This window comes from Urocitellus parryii, chromosome 7, assembly GCF_045843805.1.
Source record: "Urocitellus parryii isolate mUroPar1 chromosome 7, mUroPar1.hap1, whole genome shotgun sequence".
In the NCBI taxonomy this organism is placed as follows: domain Eukaryota; kingdom Metazoa; phylum Chordata; class Mammalia; order Rodentia; family Sciuridae; genus Urocitellus; species Urocitellus parryii.
In genome coordinates, this window is record NC_135537.1 from 167,310,122 (window position 1) to 167,331,080 (window position 20,959).

The 20,959-nt window shown below is 51.9% G+C and overlaps 1 protein-coding gene across 18 annotated transcripts in view; it reads left to right on the top strand.

Annotated features, from left to right (window-relative positions):
* The first annotated feature begins 365 nt into the window (after nucleotides 1-365).
* Mapt (microtubule associated protein tau) overlaps nucleotides 366-20,959 on the top strand; it is a 95,555-nt gene continuing 74,961 nt past the window's right edge. For 11 of the 18 annotated variants that reach the window (XM_026408190.2, XM_026408191.2, XM_026408193.2 and 8 more), the window contains exon 1: nucleotides 366-547. The gene's annotated coding sequence lies outside the window, so the exon portion shown is untranslated. The remainder of the gene's footprint in view (nucleotides 548-20,959) is intronic. The other 7 variants (XM_026408196.2, XM_026408197.2, XM_026408198.2 and 4 more) reach the window with 1 other exon arrangement.

Sequence of the window (20,959 nt, forward strand, 5' to 3'; positions counted from 1 at the left end):
ACCCGCCTAGGGGCTCTGTAAGATAGGACACTGCCCTCGGCTGACAGAAAGGAAAGAGACAGCAGACCCTGCGGACCCCGAGGGAGGAGACCCCTCCGACAAGACAAAGGCTGCGTCCGCGGGAGGCCGAGAGTGCGCGTGCGCCACGCAACGCGCGTGCGCGCGGCGGTCAGCACCGCGGCCCGAGGCGTGGCGGGAGTAGGACCAAGGAAGGGAAGCGCCGAGAGGAGCAAGCCAGAAGGCGCGGGAGGGCCGAGCTGTGGGGCGCTCGCGCGCGCCCACTGGCGGCCGGAGGGAAAGGCGCTGGGAAGGCCTTAACTGCCCGCCCCTTCCCTGAGGAGGCTCGCGCTCCCGCTGCTCGCGCCTGCGCCGCCCGCCGGCCTCGGGAACGCGCCCTCTCGCTGGCGCGCGCGCTCGCAGTCACCGCCACCCACCAGCTCCGGCACCAGCAGCCGCGCCGCCGCCACCGCCCACCTTCTGCCGCCGCCGCCACAGCCACCCTTTCCTCCACTGTCCTCTTCTGTCCTCGCCTTCTGTCGACCATCAGGTAAGCACCGAGGCTCCGAAATCTGCCTCCGGGTCCCCTCCACTGTATCCCCCGCCGCTGCCCCTCGCCCCAGAGATGGATTTAACGCGCTGGGCATCAGTCCGGGGCCACCGCGGGGGGCCCTCCCTGCGCCCTCGGTGCTCGGGGGCTGTGACTAGGGAGGCTTGGAAATGAACGCGTGCAAGGGATGCACGCGCGCGTGTGAGGGCGTATGTCTCTGTGTTCGTGTGTGCTGGGGGGTCCTCAAGACCCGCTTGGCGCAAACCACAGGGTGGGGCGCGAATGGCGGTGACCTGGAGGAGGGGGCTGCTCAGCACTCTCGATCTCATCCTTTTGCCGCAATGGGCGTGGGTCTCTGTGTGTGTGGGTCTCTGTGTGTGTGGCATGGGGCTCAATGACGACCCTCAAAACCGAACCTGAAATCCGATTTCTTTGCTCCTGTTTGCCATCAGCCCTAAGGAAGATATGGATCGGGTTCTAGAAAAGATGACTCCCGACATACCTTTCCCTACGCCCCTACCCCTGGCAGCGATACCCACTGGGCCCTTACTGCCCTTGATTAAGGCGGTGGCTCGCCCCCTCCCCTTTTCCTCCTTCAAAAATCCGCAGGGGACATTTGGGGGCTGGGAGAGATTGGGGAGATGGGGAGGGGTCCAGGCGCTGTCACTTTAGCTGCCCTTCCCCCTGCGCGCGCCTGGTAGCGGAGACAGACAAGCGCCGTGCCCGAGAAAAGACAGTACATGGATCCCAGTGTGGAAGCTTGAAATGGCAGGGGTCACCTGGCCTTGCGATGTTCAGGAGACTGGGCGGCCACGGCTCCCTGTTCACGGGCGCGCACAGCCGAAGCCCCGCACAGACGGGCGCGGGGGCTGCAGGTGCATTTCGGGGCGGGTTCCTTTCTCTGTGCTCTGAGCCTGGCGCCCGGAGTGTGCGCTCTCTGCCGGAGGCTCGGGGCTGGCGCGTAGGGCTCGCCCCTCACTGCGGCAGTGGGTGTGGACCTGGGTGGGCGAGGAGGGGGAGGGCAGGCTGTGCCTCCTCCCACTCCCACCCTCCTCATTTTTTCCCCCTCCGAACGCGAGGTGCCATCTTTTTGCGGCATGTCACGTCTTTATCGTACCATGCCAAGTCGGGTGGCCGGTTTTCCGAGAACAGGACAGGGACTGGAATTGAAGAAGAGAAGGGCAATGAGCTCTGAAATCTTGACGTTTGGGGCTGCGGGCGTAGGCACTGGGGTCGTTCACTGGGGTCTTTTAAGGGAGCTCGCTGCTTTGTTCGTAGAGGTTAGGTGATCTGCGATCTGCGCTCCCAGCCCTGTTTTTTTTTTTGCTTTTGCTCTAAGAGGGTACTTAGCTACCCCACCTCCAGCAAGTCCCCTATTTTTTCACCCCTAATTTCTGACCCTTTTGTTGAATCTAGGGATTTGCTTGGATCGATGAACTCGAGTCACAGCCTGCAGGGCACGCACAGAACGGGCGTGACTCGGAGCAGCCCCCTCCCAGAATTCTGCCCAGCGCCTGGAGGCGTCAGTCGGGCCAAACGGGTGGGATTTGAGGTCTTGGCGCGCGGGGCGGGTAGCCAGAGAAGGACCACAAGCCTCCCTACATCCCTAGCTCCTTAGAGGCTACACCCCACCAGGTTTCCAGCTAGGGGCGCTGATCACACCCACGGATGGGAGGAGATCGCAGATGGCCCCTCCCTCCTTTACTCCCAGTTGCTGGCCCTGCGGGAGGAAGTGAAGAGGGGACTGGAGGCTCCCTCAGGTGCTGCGGCCACACCCATCTTTCCGAGCCCACTGGGAGGTGGGCAGCGTGTAGGGGTTGCCGTGGGAACCACAGGCGTCCGGAGGAGGAACCTCGTTACATTGCCCCGCCCCCTTGCCCTAGGATATTGAGGACCTTGGGGTAAGGCTGCCTAGCCGGGTTGGCCTCCCGGCGGCAAGACAAGGAGACCCGAGGCCTGACTCATTTAATAGGTCCGTCGGCCACAACTACCTAGATAGGCGTCCTTGGTGTATTTTTATTATTATGAGCGTGCTAATTAGTATTATTTCATTAATTTTATTTATCTTAGGTGTGGGATTTTTCACTTAAGAGTTGGAGTTCACTGTCACCCTTAAAACCAAGGGGGAGGGGTCTAACTCTCTGCCAACGAGTCCTAGCCTCGCTGTACTGCAGTGAGCTGGGTCCACGAGTTTTCTGGTTAATTCTATCGCGAAACACTGGTGCGGGGTCGCAGTTCTGAGACCGACGAGCACCTTTTGAGGCCGATAGCTCATGCGGGCTGCCTAGATTGTTCTGAATTTCTGGGGAGTGTCTTGGCTCTGGTGAAGAGCCCTCTCCGGGTCAGCTGTGGCCTCGGGGAGCCCAGCCAGCCGCGGGAGGGTTTCGGAAGTGACTGAAGGATCCATTCAAACCTCTTCCAACCGTCGCCCTCCGATAGAGCCCGGAATAGAATTCCCATCCCAGACGGAGGAGGGAGGATCTTGCTCCCGCCCTGGAAGAGGGAAGCTTGCGAACAAGGCTGCCCATTGCAGACTCTGGGGCAGAGATATCACCTGTCCGTTAGGAGAGACCAGTGGGAGCGAGAGCATTTACCCCAATGCAGGAACAAAGCACAGGTCATGCTTCTGTTATTTTGCTCCATTTTGAAGTGCGTTGAAGCTTTACTGGGGCGCTCGGGTCAGCAAGACCAAGAGTCTATTAATGGAAGAACCTCAGGATTAGCGGGTGGCCCTTGGAATGACGATTGGGCATCTCATTCCTGGCTCTGCGCGTGCTTTTAAACTGGGGCTCCACCCCAGGAGCTGGAAGGATGCAGCCTTTGAGCTTATGCCCCGATAGTGGAGCAGCACATCGGGAACTGTCCAGGCATCCGATCCCTCTGAGGGCTACCCAGCGCGCGTGTGCGCGCGTGCACTAAGCCTCGAGCAGTACCCAGCAGTCGGGGGTGCTCTTTTACGTCCGGTGACACCCCACTCACCCTCTGGCGCTCCGGAAACTGTAATTCCAAGTCCTGGTTTCCAGCTGGTTTGGATTGGAATGGATGATGGTGTCTGGGACAGCGACTACCCGTGGCCTCTCCAGACTGCCACACACTCAGGCTCCAGGCTCAGCAGCACAGCTTTGAGTTCTCTGTGGTCCCTGCCTCGCCCCCTCAACTGACCCATCTTACAGCAAAAAAGGAAGTGGCTTTCCTGTCCGTAGTTGATTCTGTGACGTCATGTTGTGTTTAATGATGTTCCTTGTGTTTACCACATAAGAATGGCTTCTCTGTTTCCCATCTCCAAACCCTCTAAATAAATAGATAGATATAGATGATTTAGTGCAGCACCATCCTCCCCCAGCTCCTGTCTCTTGAAGCTAATTCATTCCTTGACCAGTTTGCTTCCCTAGCTCATGTGTTTACAGCAGTAACTTGGAGTGCACCTTTGGATGGTTTGGGGGCGGAGTTTGTTGGCTTTGCTGTTTTTTGAATGAGTGACAATGTCCCTGCCCTGCACAGACCTTGTTTGCACACACCCATGGTGGAAGGGTGTGGCTTTTAAGTGACTTCTAGTGTCAGCCACTCACTGCTCCCCCAACAGGAACAAAGGAAATGGATAATGCCTACCAATTGCAAGAAACTAGAATGGGTTTGAAGAGGGATCAGATTTATTCCCAGGAGGAAAAGAATCCTTTCAATTGAACATGGCCTTTGACCCACATGCCCTTGGAAGTCAAGACCAGCCTGGAGATGTGATAGGGCCCTAGGGTGTGCCCTTTGTTTATGCTGACTTTTCCTTCAGCCTTTTAAACTTTAGTTCATGCAGGTCACTTGTTGGAAAACTTAAGAAATTTTATTCCATCTTCCCTCAGCACTGTGGATATGGTTTGAGTATCCCTGAGTGTGGATGTGAATATGTGCTATTTCCCAATTGGATGGGATAATTTTCCAACTGAATCTTGCATTCTAATATTTAGTTAATATCTTCCTTACTTCCCCTTTGAAAAATAATCACTCCAAAACAAAACAAAAACCACCCTTAGGGTCCTACAGCAGAAATGCATAGCAGACATATGATAGATATTTCATCCATACTCATTTAATATCATCCTGGATGGAGAAATGGAGAGCACGATGGTGGCAAAGAGAAAGTAGATTGGGAAGGCATATGTGCTTTGGTTGTGGTCACAGTATCCGGAAGGTGTGGGGATACATCCTATGCAGTTTGTCCTGGCTCTGTGTCTAAATGACACCCAAACAGCTGCCTGAGCCCCTGGTACACCTCCTTGTCCTCTCTTCCTCTGCTTCAGAGAAGACACACTTCTCCTGCCTGCCAATTTTGGGGTAAAGGTGCCCCTTCTGCAAGAGGTCAAGGCGGTAGAGGTGGGGACCCCCACTCCCTCTGCTCCTTCCTGTCCCCCAACCCTGCTTTTTTCATTATTCACTTCAGAGATTTCTCGCCCTTCCACACCCCCGGAAGCACTCAGCTGCCCACTGCTCATTTGCCATGCACAGGAGTTAGGTGCTTCCATTAGTGACATGGAGCTGGCACTGGGGACCCCTCTGCAGATGAGGGAAAAAGAAGATTCCAACTCCACCAGCTGGGCTGCAGCAGGCAGTGGAACGGTGATGTTCCATTGGGGACTCTTGGCTGTTTTCCTATAAAACAGTGATACTGAGCTGTTGAAAGAGATTTTTTATTTTCACAGCTGGAGAGGGTGCTACTGGCCTCTCGTGAGCAGAGGCCAGGGATGCTGCTAAACATCTTCAAGGCACAGGATGGCCCCCTAGACCAAAAAATGGTCCCAAATATCATTACTGCCCCGGTAGAGAAGCCCTGCTCTAGAGAGTTACCCTAGCACTATTATCTCAGTTACATTCATTGCCTTCTAGGAAGCTCCAGGTGCTGCTGGAGGTGATCTCATTTAGTCCTCACAACCTTGCCCCTGAGTAGAGGGTACTGTTATTATATCTGTTGCAGGCAGAGACACTGAAGCCCAGAGGAGCTTTATAGTGTACTAAGGCCACACAGCCAGTAAGTGGTGGGCCTGGGTGTCTGACGCTAGCCCCCACCCGTTCTCAACTTCATGCAGGTTTAACAGGCCTTTGTGGGCAAGCCTGGACCTCAATCATATATGACATTAACCCAATGGAATATTCTGACTCCAGAATCACTGACTCACAAAAGAACTTGTGTAAGAGTCTGTGATCAGAGCGTGGCCTGGGATAGGGTTAGAGAGATGTGGGGTTAAAGCTCCAGTCTCTGAACTGGCCCTGACCTGAGACCTGGGGGGAAAGTATCCTACCAGGGTCCTTAAACTTCTTCCCCAACACCCAGGGTCAGGCACTGTCATGCCAAGGGACAGCCAGGTTTGGTTGGCTCAGAGAAGGCTGGAAGTCAAAACTGGAGAGTGGATAGATTCAGATGAGCCCAGGGACAAGCGCTGTGGCTTTAGGGAATCAGATCCCCTTATTGGGTCTGTCCGTCCCAAAGGTTGACCCTCGGCACCCCCCCCCCCGATGGGAGCCAGCTCTAACCTGTGGGTGCACATGGAGTTGGGTGGGTGTGGGAAGCCCTCCTGTAAGAATCCCAGGTCTCCCTCTGCCAAGTGGGCCCCGGAGGCTTTGCTGGCTGCCTGGGGCACAGGCTCTGCTGTCAACATTCCCTTATACTGTGGGTTAGGCGACTTCTCTGTCCTCAGGGCTCACTGCCAGTCACCCAGGCGGAGGCATGAGGCAGCCGCAGACCTGCGGCTCCCGCTCTCACACCACCTGTGCCAGCGATGGGACCATCGTGCCTGTCTTGCCCTGTTGCCTTGCCAGAGGGGTGGCTGTCCAAGAATTTCTTTCTTCTCTCCAGATGCCATGCTCTTGCCACCTCTGCCAGGTTCCTTTCCTGCCCAGATGGCTCCCATCAGAGTGGGGAGGCAGAGTGAGGCCCAGGACGGGCTGGGAGCTCTTTGGCTTCTCTGATTCTGTAAGTGTGCTGGTAGAACGGGCTTCAGCAAAATGCAGACTCAAATGGCTTCAAACAGATTATCTTAATTTTGATGCTGCAGCAGGCCTGGCGCTGAATCAGAGACGCTATGGAAGTCTCAACACCAGGCCATTTAATCCCCAAGAAATGTACTTTTTGCCTCAGTTATACAAAGAAGGCTTGAGTGCCTCAAGGGCAGTTGTGCCCCCCACCTCAGGTCCCCAGTGCAGGGCAGTGTCCTGCATGTGGAAGCAGTTTGGCCTAATGGTTAAGGGTATACTCAGATCACTTAGGTCTGCTAGACATCTTCAAGGCACAGGATGGCCCCCTAGGGCTGAAGTCTCAGCCCTCCCAACTCCACATTATAGGATCTAAGGTGTTGTTCTGGCTCTAGGAGAGTTTTTGGCATCTGTAACTTGGGGTATAATAGTACCTATCATGGGGTTTAAATGGGGTCATGCACTGCTTGCCAGGGCTGGGCACATGCTAACTGTTCAGCAAATAGTATCATTGACAGTATCCTCTGCATGGACATCTGTGATTAGATAAATGTACAGAGGTACCTTTGGACCCCAGTGAGGGATCAGTTGTAACACACACATGACTACCCTGAATAGGGATCAGGGAAGGAAGCGAGCATCTGCCCAGCTCTCCTGGAGCCAGATGTTGTTTTGGTGAAAGTGGATCCCTGAAATTGTGCACACCCATGTTTAGATGTACACATAGAACTCTTGACACAGGCATGCAGAGTGACTTATCTGTTGTCCCGTTTGTGTCCTCTTCCTTCCTGAAATCTACACTGTTCCAGGAATAGACTGCACACTCCCTAACCCGAGCTGTCTCCTTCCCAGGAAGGATCCCAGCTCAGCATGCAAGGTCCAGAGATCTTTCCAATTTACTCTGATGATTGAGAAAGGAAGGCAGTAGCGAGGGCAGTGGAAGTGGGGAAGCTTTACAGATGGAGTAATTCAGCAGAGTGTGGAGGTGAGCCTATGAGCAGAGTAGAAAATGTCAAGTAAAGCCAACTCCTGCTGAGCTGCGTCTTAGGAACTCCAAGCATCCACTAAGCAGAATCATATATGAATCACTAAATGAGGCTTAAGAATTCTTTTTATCAGCAAGACTGAGAATCATAATACATGTTTTAAAGTCATTATAACAGAATATCATCTTTAAATGGTGCATATATATTTTGAACATTATACTTAAATCCTATGGATGTGTGTCTGTTCACCCACCTTTTAATGCAGGGCCCAGACCTTCTCTGAGTGTTTGGATTAAGTGGCTGCAATTTCTGGTGGTTTTTTTTTTTTTTTTTTTTTTGCCTACACCACACTCATAATGTGTTATCTAGGTCTCTGGAGTTCAGTTCTGATGCTGGATTTACACAGTGGAGTAAGCTGGGTGCAGAATCCCTCTGCTGGGCTGGGGATGTGGCTCAAGCGGTAGCGTGCTCGCCTGGCATGCGTGCGGCCCGGGTTCAATCCTCAGCACCACATACCAACAAAGATGTTGTGTCCGCCGAGAACTAAAAAATAAATATTAAAAATTCTCTCTCTCTCTCTCTCTCTCTCTCTCCTCTCTCACTGTCTCTTTAAAAAAAAAAAAGAATCCCTCTGCTATTTTACCGTTTTGGTTTTTAATGATTTTTAACACCTCATTGGGCAATAAAAAATCACCCACTTTTATGTAGTCTTTCTAAAGCATTCGACTTAATTTTCTTTAAACCAATCAAGGATTTCATTCAACGCTTGTATTCCATCAGCCTGCATCTCTTTTAAGTTGTGTGATTTTTGTACCAAGAATGGATTGGGCAGGTTTCTGAAGCACAGAGAAGCTTGGCGGTGCTGTGCAGGAGGCGGTCCTGGCTGCAGACCTCAGGCCCAGTGGACCCCAGCCTTGAGCATTTCCATTTCCTCTTCAGGGTGTCAGAAGAGGCCTACTGGGGAGACCTTTTGTGTGAAGTAAAAGGTGGGTGGAGTCCTGCCCGCCCTCTGGGGGTTGTCTTCAGAGACCCAGCAGTTTGAAGTCACTCACACAGAGTTCCAGCTGAAGGGGGCATCACAAAATTCTCCCCATCAGACGCAAAATAAGTTCTCCCCTTAGGAAAGAGTTTCAGATCAAGATCCAACTACTTACAAACAGTTTGAAATCAGCAAATGAGAATTTAATCTGAAGCCATTGATAATTATGCTTGATTCACGGCCCTTCCTCTGGCCTTGTCCACCCCACTGCTAAATCTAGGCATCAAAGAGGAGAAGGAAGTGATTATCTCTGGTTCCAGCTGCTCCGGCTCCTCCCAGCCTATGGCCTGGTGTTGTTTTCCTGGGAGGCTGGTGATGCTGTCTTGGGACCTAGGTCGCAGTTGAACCACAGAAGTACAAGGGTGCACTTTTATCCTCATGTCCTCCTCCCCAGGGATCACAGGATATTAGAGACCCCTGGGTCGTACTTGCCTGTCATGTGATCTGCAGCCAGCACATAATGACAAGAGGGAAGTGCTGGGAGGAACCAGTTGGTGGAACCAAAGAACGGTGCCCCTCCCCTGAGGGAAAGGCCCACTGGTCCCCTTGAATTGCATCAAATCATATGTGAACAGAATTGGGGGGAGGTGGCAAAAAACCCACAAAATATAAACAAAACAAGGGGAAAAATCCCACCAAACAAGTGGAGTGCATACTTTTCATCCCAGCAATTTGGGAAGCTGAGACAGAAGGATCACAAATTTGAGGCCAGATTCAGCAACTTGGTGAGACCCTATCTCAAATTTTAAAAATAAAAATAAACAGGGTTAGGGATGTAGCTCAGTGGTCAAGTACCACTAGGTTCAATCCCCAGGCCTGCAAAAAATAAAAATAAAAAATAAAAACCACCCAGAACTATCCTGGACGAAAACCAAATCCATTTCTTTCATTGATTTTTCAGATCATTTCAGGAGTGCTTATTTCTGATTGTTCTTATCTCATCCTCCTCCCATGACCTGCCCCTCAAAAAGTGACTCATTGAGCTGGCTACCATGGCATATACCCATTGCCCTAGTGAGGCAGGAGGATCTCAAATTTGAGGCCAGCTTTAGCAGCTTAGGAGACCCTGTTTCAAAAGCTGAGGATGTAGCTCAGTGGCAGAACACCCCTGGGTTCAATCCCCAATACCAAAAATAAATAAATAAAGAGATTGAAAGAGACACAGAGAGAGAAACAACCAATTAATAATCCGATGCCGGGCTGGGGATGTGGCTCAAGCAGTAGCGCTCTCGCCTGGCATGCGTGCGGCCCGGGTTCGATCCTCAGCACCACATACAAACAAAGATGTTGTGTCCGCCGAAAACTAACAAATAAATATTTAAAAAAATAATAATAATAATCCGATGCCCAATGCTTAAATGCTTAAGGGAAGCTTACAAATTAAAGAATCACTTTGTGTGTGTGTGTGTGTGTGTGTGTGTGTATGAATATTCACTACCTTATTTGTTATATGTCTGAATTTTTTAATATTGAGTTTGCTGAAACTTGAATAGCATTCTGCTTCGGTGGTACATCACAATTTAAGCCCAGCAAAACTTGGATGTGTAAATAAAACCCCGTTCGACCTCTTGCTGCATTGAGGCCCAGTGAAAATCATGATGGAGACTCATGAACCTGTCCCTTTGGTGCTGCCCATTGACAAGAAACACCAGGGATAACATTTGGAGGAGTCATCAGCCCTCCTGCCATCCATTTGTCTTGTCTTGTCTTGTCCCTAAGACCAAGGGAAAGTCTTTGCAGGTCCCCAGCAGGTCCCCATTCTGCTGTACCCCAGGTGCCACTGTTTAGTCTGTCTCCAGAAACACATCAATGGATTTTGCAAAACATCCCTAAATCTGCTTGGATAATGGAGCGATGGATGAATCACAGACTCACTTGACCCTTCTTTAAACCTATTAATATTCTCCATGGATAAGCCTATGGGGATGACAGGCAGGCGTCCTGGGCACCTCTGTGGGGCTCAGGACTGCCTCCTTTGGTCCTGAAGTCCCTCCCCTTTGTGGCCTCTCATCTATGCCTGAGAAAAGGCCAGCGAGAGATGCACTCTGCTCCCTGTGGAGTGCTAATGAAGACTAAGAACATTGAAGTGCATCCCTTTCAGGGTCACAACAGTGCTATAGAAAACCATGAACCAAGGTTTGATGGTTGATGGGGCAGGTAGGAAAAAAGAATTTTTTTAATCGGCAGGATTCATGTTATAAATTGACAATCTGGACTGAGTTTTTTAAAAAAGGACTTTTAAAAATGATCCAATATTTTGTTGCCAACAAGACTGAGTTACAGAAGGCAGGCCTTGCCTCACACCCTGTGATCACTGGCCGCTTGGACTCGCTACCCCCTGGCTTTAATTGCTGACTTCCCATTTACCAACTAGGAAGCTTTTGGCAAAGATGAAGGATTCCTGGATCTCCGATCTTCTAAAGTGGGGATTATGCAGACTTCCCCCACAGAACGGATGATGACGTGGGCAGTCCCTCTTCTCCCTGGAAGCACAGAACTGAAAGGAAGCATTCTCGAATGCCTCAATGCCTCGGGGCATCTCAGAAGTCAGTGCAAAGGGAGAGGGAGATTTCCCAGGAGCAGCAGTCAGGTGCCTGATCTGAGTCCCTCCTGAGCTGAGTGGAACCTGAAATGGTACAGCTGCTGCCCCCTGGCTCCTTAGCTCCAGTCAGGCGGGCAGCTGGTTTCCAGGGGTGGGCTCCAGGTCACAGGGCCCATGCCCAGGATGGATGGCGAGGCAGCCTCAGACCAGTCAGCCCTGATCTTTTCTGTCCCCTTTTTAGAGAGAAGGAGACCCAAAGCAGGGTGCAGGAGGGTCGGTGGGGTGGCTTTAGCTTGACCTCAAGCAATTTCCAGCCCCTGCCAGTGCAGACTTCTCTGGAAAGGGGCCGGAACTTCCTTTTTGGCTCATGTTATGACCCTTGGATGGAATTTCCTGGGACCTTTTCTGTTTTCTCTGGGGTTTTCAGCTTCTTCCTGATCAGCTGGGGACTTGGTACAGAATCTCTCTGGGGTTCTCGGCTTCTTCCTAATCAGTCGGTGACTTGGTATAGAATCTCGTATTCTAATTGTGCCCAGGGGCAGCATCTCCCTGCGCTCAGTGTTCGGCTGGAGATGGGAATCCATTACTGCAAGAGTGATTAAATTAAAGCCGGGCATTGACTTTGATGGTATAATATTCTGATCGCTCGTTCATCGAATGGCTTTGAATTGACTGGAACCGGCCTGAAGTTCATTTGCCTTTTCCCTGAGCACAGAGGGTCTCTCCAGTGTGTGGATGGGGGAGAGTCTGTCACCGTGTGTAGCCCGTCCCTGGCAGTGGCCTATTCCTCATGGCTGGGCTTCAGCCAGGACCTGGGTGTCCAGAGGCCCACGTCATTGCTTCTTGGTAACAGTGGTGTGCCCTCATTAACTGCCTCGTCCACTCACATGGGTCACAGCCTTCCAGTCCCCAGTACAGCAAAGCACACAGTCTAGAGCTCCACTTCTCCTCTGCATCCTGGAAGAGATCCCTCAGTGTCCCCCCTACACGGGCTCTGGGGCCCTCCTTCCAGTCCCATCCTCACCAAAGCCAAAAGGGATTTAGGCTTTGTCACCCCCCCCCCCATTTCCATCATCATGGAAACAATAATGAATTATTCCCAGTTTCACTTCCAAAATTCACATCCAGCCCACTTCACACACCACTTCCAAACTCCCACAGCAGCCCTGTCATCTGTCATGTCTTCAGTGGAGCCCGAGTCCCTGATCAGGCTCTCCGTCACCTGCTAAGCCAACCCCAACCTCGCACCACCTGCCTGGGCCTGGACCTCTGCTCAGCCTCCCTGTCCAGTCCCACTTCCTGCTGCCTGTGTGGAGGATGTCTCTGCCTCCCTCTATTTAAAACACCCATCTCCGTCCTCCCTGAAGGGGCCGCACTGCTGGTACTCGAGATCAAGGGCCTGCCACACCTGATCCGGGCTGCAGTGGCTAAGACCTCATTGTCTGCCTTTGTGTGTGCAGGCCTCGTCTCCCCTCAGGATCTGCTCTGAGGGCAGAGACTGTGTCCCCCGGGGCTGTCCTGTCCCCTGGGGCTGTCCTGTCCCCTGGGTGTGTGCACAGTCCCAGAGCTCAACCTACTTGCTCTGGATGAAAATAGTTGGGCACTCATCGATCACAGACTGTTGTCAGCTGCACATTACGTTTTAATAAAGAAGGTCCTCCACCTACTAATCCACAGTTCCGTTGCTCTGTGCACTTGAAAATAATAAAAATCACATTTCTTCTGAAATATTCTATCGCTGTGACTTTGCCCTGATTCAGTCCAACCTAACACACTTCCTGGTGGTCCTGCTGTGTGAAGATGCAGGTTACCCTTTATTTTACTAAGAACACTGCCCCATTCAATCCTCACTCCCCAGTGAGGAAGGGGGTTACTTTCCATTCTGCAGAGGAGAACTGCGGTGCAGAGATGTCACAACTGGACGGGAGGCAAGGGGTGCCTCAGTGGAGGCATGAGCCCTGCCCTCAGGCCCCCTTAGGCCTCCCGCTTAGGCCCCCTCTACCAGCAGCAGAGGAGCCAGCAGACTGTCCTGGTGCTAAGGACCAGGGACGCGTGCCCTCCAGCCCCTGGGAACCGGTCACTTGTAACCAGAGCCTGGAGAAATTATTTTAAACAGAAAGTAAGCCTCCAAACCAGGCTGCCGCTTCATGTCGCCAGTGACGGCAGAACCAAATTTAGTGTCACAGATAGGTCCACACTTAGGAAGTGGAGACACTCATTTTTCTTCCTGCCCATGTAAAGCATGAGAAATGTTCACAGCCTCCCCATTGGCTTGGGGGGCCGAGAGGCCAAAGGGGGAGATGGGGGGAGCAGGGAGCGCAGCTGGTGTGTAAACTCAGGCAAGAGGAGGACCTGCTCCCCTCCCCGGCAGCATCTACCGGGAGAAATGTAATTAAAAGTGGGGCAGCTTCCCTGGCAGGGCCGGCACAGCAAGCCCTCTGCTGCCAGGAAAGGAGGGAGGGAGGAACGGCTGAGCTTGCTGGGTACACCCACGATTATTCCCCGTGTCTACACCCGCGTGCTTCACTGGGAACAGGGGGCACCCGAGGAAGCGGCTCATACAGATGCAGTTGGGACCCTGCACATCGGGTTACCTAGAACCTGCACCCTCCCAGGGCGTCCTCGGGGTTTGACATAAGTTTCCCCCACACCCTCCCTCTCACCAAAACAGCAGCCATTTCTGTTTTCCTCTTGCCTCCCACTTCTCCCCAGCACTTTTAAAATCCATCAGCTAAAAAAAAAAAAAAAAAAGTAAAAAAGTGAAGATACCATATGTAAGATCCTACCCGCTTCTAGTTTTTGTTTTGTTCTGGTTTTATTGTTTTTTTCTTAGTAGAAGGAGTCAGGGATCATTTCAGACTATAAAATGTATTCAGAGTGAGCGGTGAGGCATTCTAGAAGAAAATCTTTAAAAGCACCCAGAACTGAAAATTGAAGCCCCCAGAGAGAACATGGGCAGCCTGGCCTGAGCACAGGTCTGCTTAGCTCTTCTGGATCCAGCAGGAGCTGCAGAGTGTGGGCAACTTTGTGCACAGCCCTGGTGCAGCTAGGGGCTGGGCAGAGGCCCTCTCTCCCTGTAGCAAATTGGACAGTCCAGAGCACACTGGTCACAGATTTTGGGGTGCTGGGATGTGATCCCAATTCTCCAAATTGCTTACAGTAGATGGTATTTTATGATTTACTTGGTGTCATTTAATTATTGACATGAACCTGTAAATTAAGAATTCTAGGGGCTGGGGATGTGGCTCAAGCGGTAGAGCGCTCGCCTGGCATGCGTGCGGCCCGGGTTCGATCCTCAGCACCACATACCAACAAGAATGTTGTGTCCGCCGAGAACTAGAAAATAAATTTGAAAATTCTCTCTCTCTCTCTCTCTCTCTCTCTCTCTCTCTCTCTCTCTCTCTCTCTCTCTCTCCCCTCTCTCTTTAAAAAAAAAAAAAAGAATTCTAGGGCTGGGGATGTGGCTTAAGTGGTAGCATGCTCGCCTAGCATGCGTGAGGCACTGGGTTTGATTCTCATTACCACATAAAAAATTAAAAAAAATAAAGATGTTGTGTCCACCTAAAACTAAAAAATAAATATTAAAAAAAAAAAAAAGAATTCTAGCCAGGCACAGTGGCGCATGCCTGGAATCCCAATGATTCAGGAGGCTGAGGCAGGAGGATCACAAGTTAGAGGCCAGCCTGGCTAACTTAGTAAGCCTGGCTCTTCAGTGGTAGAGTGCCCCTGAGTTCAACCCCAGTACTGGAAAAAAAAAATTCTAGAATTCTAGGGCTGGGAGTATAACTCAGTGGTAGAGTAGTTGACTGGTGTGCATGGGGCCCTGGGATTGATCCCCAACACTGAAAAAAATCCTTCTCTTTTATAAAGTAGGACATTAAAATTCAGGGAGGTTAAGCAGGGTGCAGGAAAGTTAAGTGGCACCTGAAATCACTCGGCCACTTGGAGGCTGATGGGAAATCTGAACCCAGGACTTCTGCTCCTTAACCCAGGCTTCGGCTCCCCAGAGCTCACCCAGCTTTTCCACTCGTTGATTTTACCTGGGGTGGGGGCTCCTGCCATTTATCAACCTGCCAGTGCCTGGGCAGAAGAGAGATCCTGCTGCTTTTACCCCCAAAAGACAAAGAAAAAAAGATGATAGATGGTTTGTGGGTTGATTGGTTGGTTGGTTGGTTGGTTGGTTGGTTGGCTCCATAGGGCAGAGGCCTGGGATCGTAGCTGGAGGACTTGTACTATATGATAAATAAATGGATTGCTTTTTCCTTTGAAAAAATAAAAGTTAAACTGTTCAGCATAAGACGTGCTGGGAGTGGGCATTATTTGTGCCAATAAGTGCTCCCAGCACTGCAGTGATGGGAGACAGATTAGGGGAGAAATTGGGGTCCAGCAGCTCTGCTGTGAGCTGAACGGGGATAGCTGGGGGCTACAGGCACTGCCAGCGGACCCAGGAGGTGGCAGCTCCCAGATGTGACTCCTGGGGTCAGAGGTAGTGGGAAGAGGCAGAGGACCAGCCTTGAAGCTCACCTGTACTTTAAGAGATCCAGAAGACACAAAAAGAGGCAAATAAATAAATAAATAAATAAATAAATAATTTTGGGGGGCAACTAAAGGCTAAAAACATTCTATAGAATTTAAAGATAATTGGCACATTGACTGAATTTCTCTCTGGTTTCAAATCCAGTCAGTTGAAACTTTCTACTTTCACATTACTGGTGCCCATCATCTGTGTCTAGTTTTAACGACATCATCTGATTCTACTCTTTTGGGCTTCCCTAGGGAGCAGGCTCCCTGACTCACCCATCTGTTGAGTGATGGTTTATTTGTATCCTCAGTGCCTGGCATAGTGCATGGCACAGAGTAAGTGCCACTTGTTTTTTAGTGAATGAATAAATGGATAAGTGAGTAAACTCAGTATGGGTTAAAACCCGAATCCCCCCTCACCCGGTGTTGAACTAGGGATTCATTGTGTTGCCCAGGCTGGCCAAAGCCCTGGGTTCAAGTGATCCTCCTTCTCAGCTTTCCAAGTAGCTGTAACTGTAGGAGTGTGTGTCGCCAAACCCAGCTGAGGCCTTTTTAAAGAGACTTGAGAACAATCAAAGAAACAAATGCATCATTTGGGATTTTTTTCCTCTTTCTACCTTCCGAAGGGTGCATAGGTGCAGATCCACGTGTGGTATTTTGAGTGCTGACAGTGGAAAGACGCACACATTTGCGACGATCTCTCTCTCACTTTTTGCAGTGCTGGGGATGGAACCTAGGGCCTCTCACAAGGTAGGCGAGTGCTCTACCACTGAGCTACATCCCCAGCCCCAGCCATAATCTTTGAAAAAGTTAAACCAAATTCTTTCAGATTCTCCTGAGGACTGAAATGCCACCATAAACCTTGAGCCCCACTTCAAAGACACAAGATCTTCCTGAACGTGGCTGGGTCAGTGTTCTGGGCCCCCACACCTACCAGGAAGGGGGGCAAGCAGAGCAAGCCAATCACCACAGACTGCCGTCTCCTAATAGATGTGGACCCAGGCAGGGCTGCCAGAATTAGCAAATTAAAAACACAAGTGTCTAGTTAAATTTGGATGTCAGATAAACAAGTAATTTTTTTAGCACAAGTGTAGCAGGCTGCAGAATATCCTTCAAGATATCAGGTCGGATTCCCCAGGATTATTTTCCAAAAGGGTCTCTGTGGGTGTGATTAAATAAGGATTTCCAGATAAGGGGGTGATCAGGGAGTATTGTGGCTGGTCTCAAATGCAATCACATATGTCCAGGGGCAAAGGCAGTGTGTGATGGAGACAGAGGAAATGACGTGGCCACAAGCCAAGGGTTGCCAGCTGCCACCAGAGGCTGGAAGGGGCCAGCAAGGGATTCTCCCCTAGAGCCTCTGGGAGTCATGTGGCCTACTGATTCCCTGATTTCAGTGATACTGATTTCAGACTTCTGGCCTCCAGAACTGTGGGAGAATGGATATCTGCTGCATGGAGCTTCTCAGTTGTGGCATTTTGTTTCGGCAACACTGTGTGTGCGCTCCACGCAATGCTTGGGGCAGACACTAAAAAAGTTAGGTGTTGCTTATCTGGAATTCAGACTTCACTGGGCCACCTGTATTTTACTTGGCAACCGTCATAGCCAGAGCCAAAGAAAGGGGCTTTTGAAATCTGCAAGGAAGCTGGGGGAGCTCTCAGGAAGTGGGCTTTGTACACACTCAATCTGAACTTCACTAGCCACCTCTGGACAAAAGAGGGGGCACTTGGACAGGTGTGAATGACATACTCCTTCCCCAGTCACTGGAGTACCTACGATAATACAGAAGCTGTGTGTCGGGGTGAGTTAGGCATTAACCCGGGGCCTCAAGGTAAAGTCACCAACCATTCAGAGAACCACGTGAAATAGGGCTGTGAACAGCTCAAGCGATCCTGCCCCAAGCTGCGCCTGGAATCCCACAGCCCCAGAGCTTCCCACCCTTTAGCTGAAGGAGAGGACGTGGCGGCAGGCCTGAGGGGGATGGGGCAGGAGCAGGAGGAGGTGCAGGCCCCATGTCCCCTAGAGGAGCCTTGGAGGGAACACAATGTCTCCATCATTTCCTGTCACATCACACTCAGAAGTGCATGTGACAAGGGGCAGGATAGACATGGCCCATTTTCCCATGTGAAGAGGGCTGCCCCCTCATGCCAGGACATCAGGGGGCAGGGGCTGGGGCTGGGCAGTGTCCCAGGGAGGACGAGGGTCTGTCATTTACTATTGGCTCCCTTATACCTAGACCCCCACCCTCGGGCTTTTAATGATGTCTACAGAATCCACAGTGCTAGGGCTCTAAGGAGTCGTGGGTCATCTGGAACAGCCAGGGGTTCTAGACACCCCAGAACTGCCCCCAACCAAATACCCAAGCCTGGTCAAAAAAGAAAGAAAGAAAGAAAGAGAGAGAGAGAGAGAGAGAGAGAGAGAGAGAGAGAGAGAGAGAGAGAGAAAGAGAAAGAAAGAAAGAAAGAAAGAAAGAAAGAAAGAAAGAAAGAAAGAAAGAAAGAAAGAAAGGAAGGAAGGAAGGAAGAAAGAAAGAAGGAAGGAAGGAAGGAAGGAAAAGCAGGTCCTTCCGGGGTGGGGGGGGTGAAAGCAGAACCAGATGTTGAACGTGACAAGCTGTTTGATCTCCCCATAATAAAAAGACACTGCTCCGACTGCAGCGAGATGCCTTTGCTTGTGATTAGGTGGCAAAGACCCAGAGGGTGTGGGCAGTGAGCCTGCCTGGGCCAGATCACCGCCACTCCAGGGGACGCCCGTGACAGCACCTCTGCCCCAGCATCCCTCCTGCCTTGTGAGCAGAGGCTTCTGCTAGGGACTCCCTGGAGAAGTGTGTCACACAGTGGTCTAGGGGCATGTGTTAAGTGTGGACCCCAAAGAAGTCAGTGGGACCCTGCACACGCAGGGGATGCCCCTCAGCTGTGTGGCCCATGAGAAAAGCCAGAGAGGGACAAGGTGGCACCACCTCCAGGAAAGCAGCCACATTCGAGGGGGCCCGGCCGCGTGGAGCCCGGCTCTGCAGGGAAAGACTCGTTCCCACAGCAGCCTCCGGAGAGGGAGGCAGGGAGGAAGGAGCTGCCGACTTCCCGCCACAGCCTTTCATGCCATTGATCCTTTTTTCCATGTTTAAATATTACTTAAAAAAAAAAAACAAAGACAAACAAGCTCCTGTGCCAGCACACTTCAAAAGGGTGAAGATATCTGGAAGCATTTTCTTTTAAAAGGTGGTGACGTGTGTCACCTTCCTGGGTAAGAAGCTCGACCTGGCTGGACCCTCTTGAGCAACCCTGGGGGATGCAAGCTCAGGCACCCCAGGCCCCGTGGGCTAGCCTGGCACTTCACTGCCTCCGACAGGGGACACTTCCAGATGAACTGTAGGAATAGAACTTACCGGAAGTGGAGCACACAACATGTGTGTGTGTGTGTGTGTGTGTGTGTGTGTGTTGTGCACAAAACACGTACCAGAACATAGAGAAATCTTCTAGAGAGCTCTCTTGGAGGCAGAGGTGGCCGGGGTAGGCGGGTAGGGGGAGACGGGCTGCTGTGTTTTAATGTCTAATCCTTGTCATAGACGACTCGAACTAGCCCATGAGCCACCCTGGTCCCTGCGTCTGAGTGAGAGCCCCATGGGCCAGTCCCCTAAGGCAGGCTGGCTGGTGTGTCACTTGACCATTTTAATGCTGAACCTTATATCCAAAACAACCTCGAGGCTATTTTTTCTCCTAGCATTTTCACACCAGTGACCTCATCACATCCTCCTCACCACTCTGGGTTGGGTGGCACTTCCCATTTGGTAGAGGAGGAAATGGACACAGTCATCCAGAGCCAGGCCACTGCAGTTTGTCCCTGGGTGCCACTTCTACACCCCGCCCCATAGTCCTTCCGAGGCTCCTCGACACTGCGCCAGGCTAGGGTTCCTCCAGAATCCACGGCGTCCCACTCACCCGCCACCTTCCTTGAAGGACTGAGAGTGCAGCCCAAGATCGTGCTCTCCAGGGACAATCTCCACACCCAGAGGAGCAACCAGACGTGGAGCCTTAGGGGTGTCCCGGCCAGTTCTCAGAGGGTTTTAATTACTGCGCTGGGCGTGGATGCTCTCCAGGGAGGCAGGAGTGTGGTGTCACCTGACCGCACCCTGAGCATCTCCAGCTTCACCTGCAGGGCTCTGAACTCCCCAGAGCCCCACGTCCTGCCTGAACCTCCTCTTCTGCCTCCTGACAGCAGCCCAGCTCCCCAGTGGTCCTCGTGAACCACCTGACCACGGCACTGGAGGAGGGAAAGGACGGCCCATCGAGGATGATCAAGGTGTTGGGAGCAGCTCCCAGGTGTGCGACTTCCTTCCACGGAGTCACCCGCTTCCCTTTCCGCCTCCCTGCGGGACCTCCTTTCTCCCCACACCTCCTCTGCTGTCGGAGGTTATGCTGAGAAAAACCCAGAGAGGTGCCAACATCACATAAAGGAACATGAGTCTACACTTTAACAGGCGCCAGAGCCGCTTGAGAAGACGGGGACCTGAGCCCCAAAGTAACAGCAAGTTCATGGCAAAGCTGGGCCAGCAGAGGTCTCTTGCCTCCCTCAAGTAGACCACCTCCCGTGCCCCGCACGTCATCTCCCTCTGGTGGCTGGGCCACCCAGAGAGGGACCCTCAAGCCCACCAGGCTGATGAGAGCAAGGAAACCCGTGTTTGAGATCCCATGAAACGAAGGCTTATCCTCTCAAGTGATGGAGGCCAGACCCAGGAACTGCTGATCTGATTTGCAGATCGTTGCAGATCGCTCCTCAGCAGTGGCTTTCCAGAACATTCCCCACTCCTCCACAGTGTGAAGAACTCTTCTGCTGTCTCCTCCCTTGGACAAATCATGTCGCTTGGCACAGAGGCTGAGCTCTGCCTGGGAGGGTTGCAGCCTGTGTTGAGTGACAGATACTGAGGCTGAGTGGTCACCCCGGGTACGTGCCAGGCAGGAGCTAGAGTTGTCTCAGGCTGGTGGCCAGGACATGGCCTCAGGAGAAAAAGAAATCAAACCAAAACCAAAACCAAAAGTCCGCCTCTCAAAGAACAGAGCCCTGGTGATGTCCCTTCCCTAAAGCAGCCAGGCTGAGTTGTCTTTGTTCTGCTAAAAATGATCGCGGATCCTTCCCGTGACCCGGGATTTCTGCAGCGGGTGGGTATGACATCCTGGGTGAACGGCCTCCCTCCATGACCAGGCCCTCCGCTTAAATAACCAGAGCAGCGTTTGCTGCTGAAAAATATCAATTAGGTTAATGAGGTTTTCTTGCCCAGGGAGGTGGAGCAGCTCCCAAGATGGAACGCAGCGTGGGAAAGCAGCCCACCTCCTGCTGGCCGGCCCACACCGGGAGCCCTGAGACCCCAC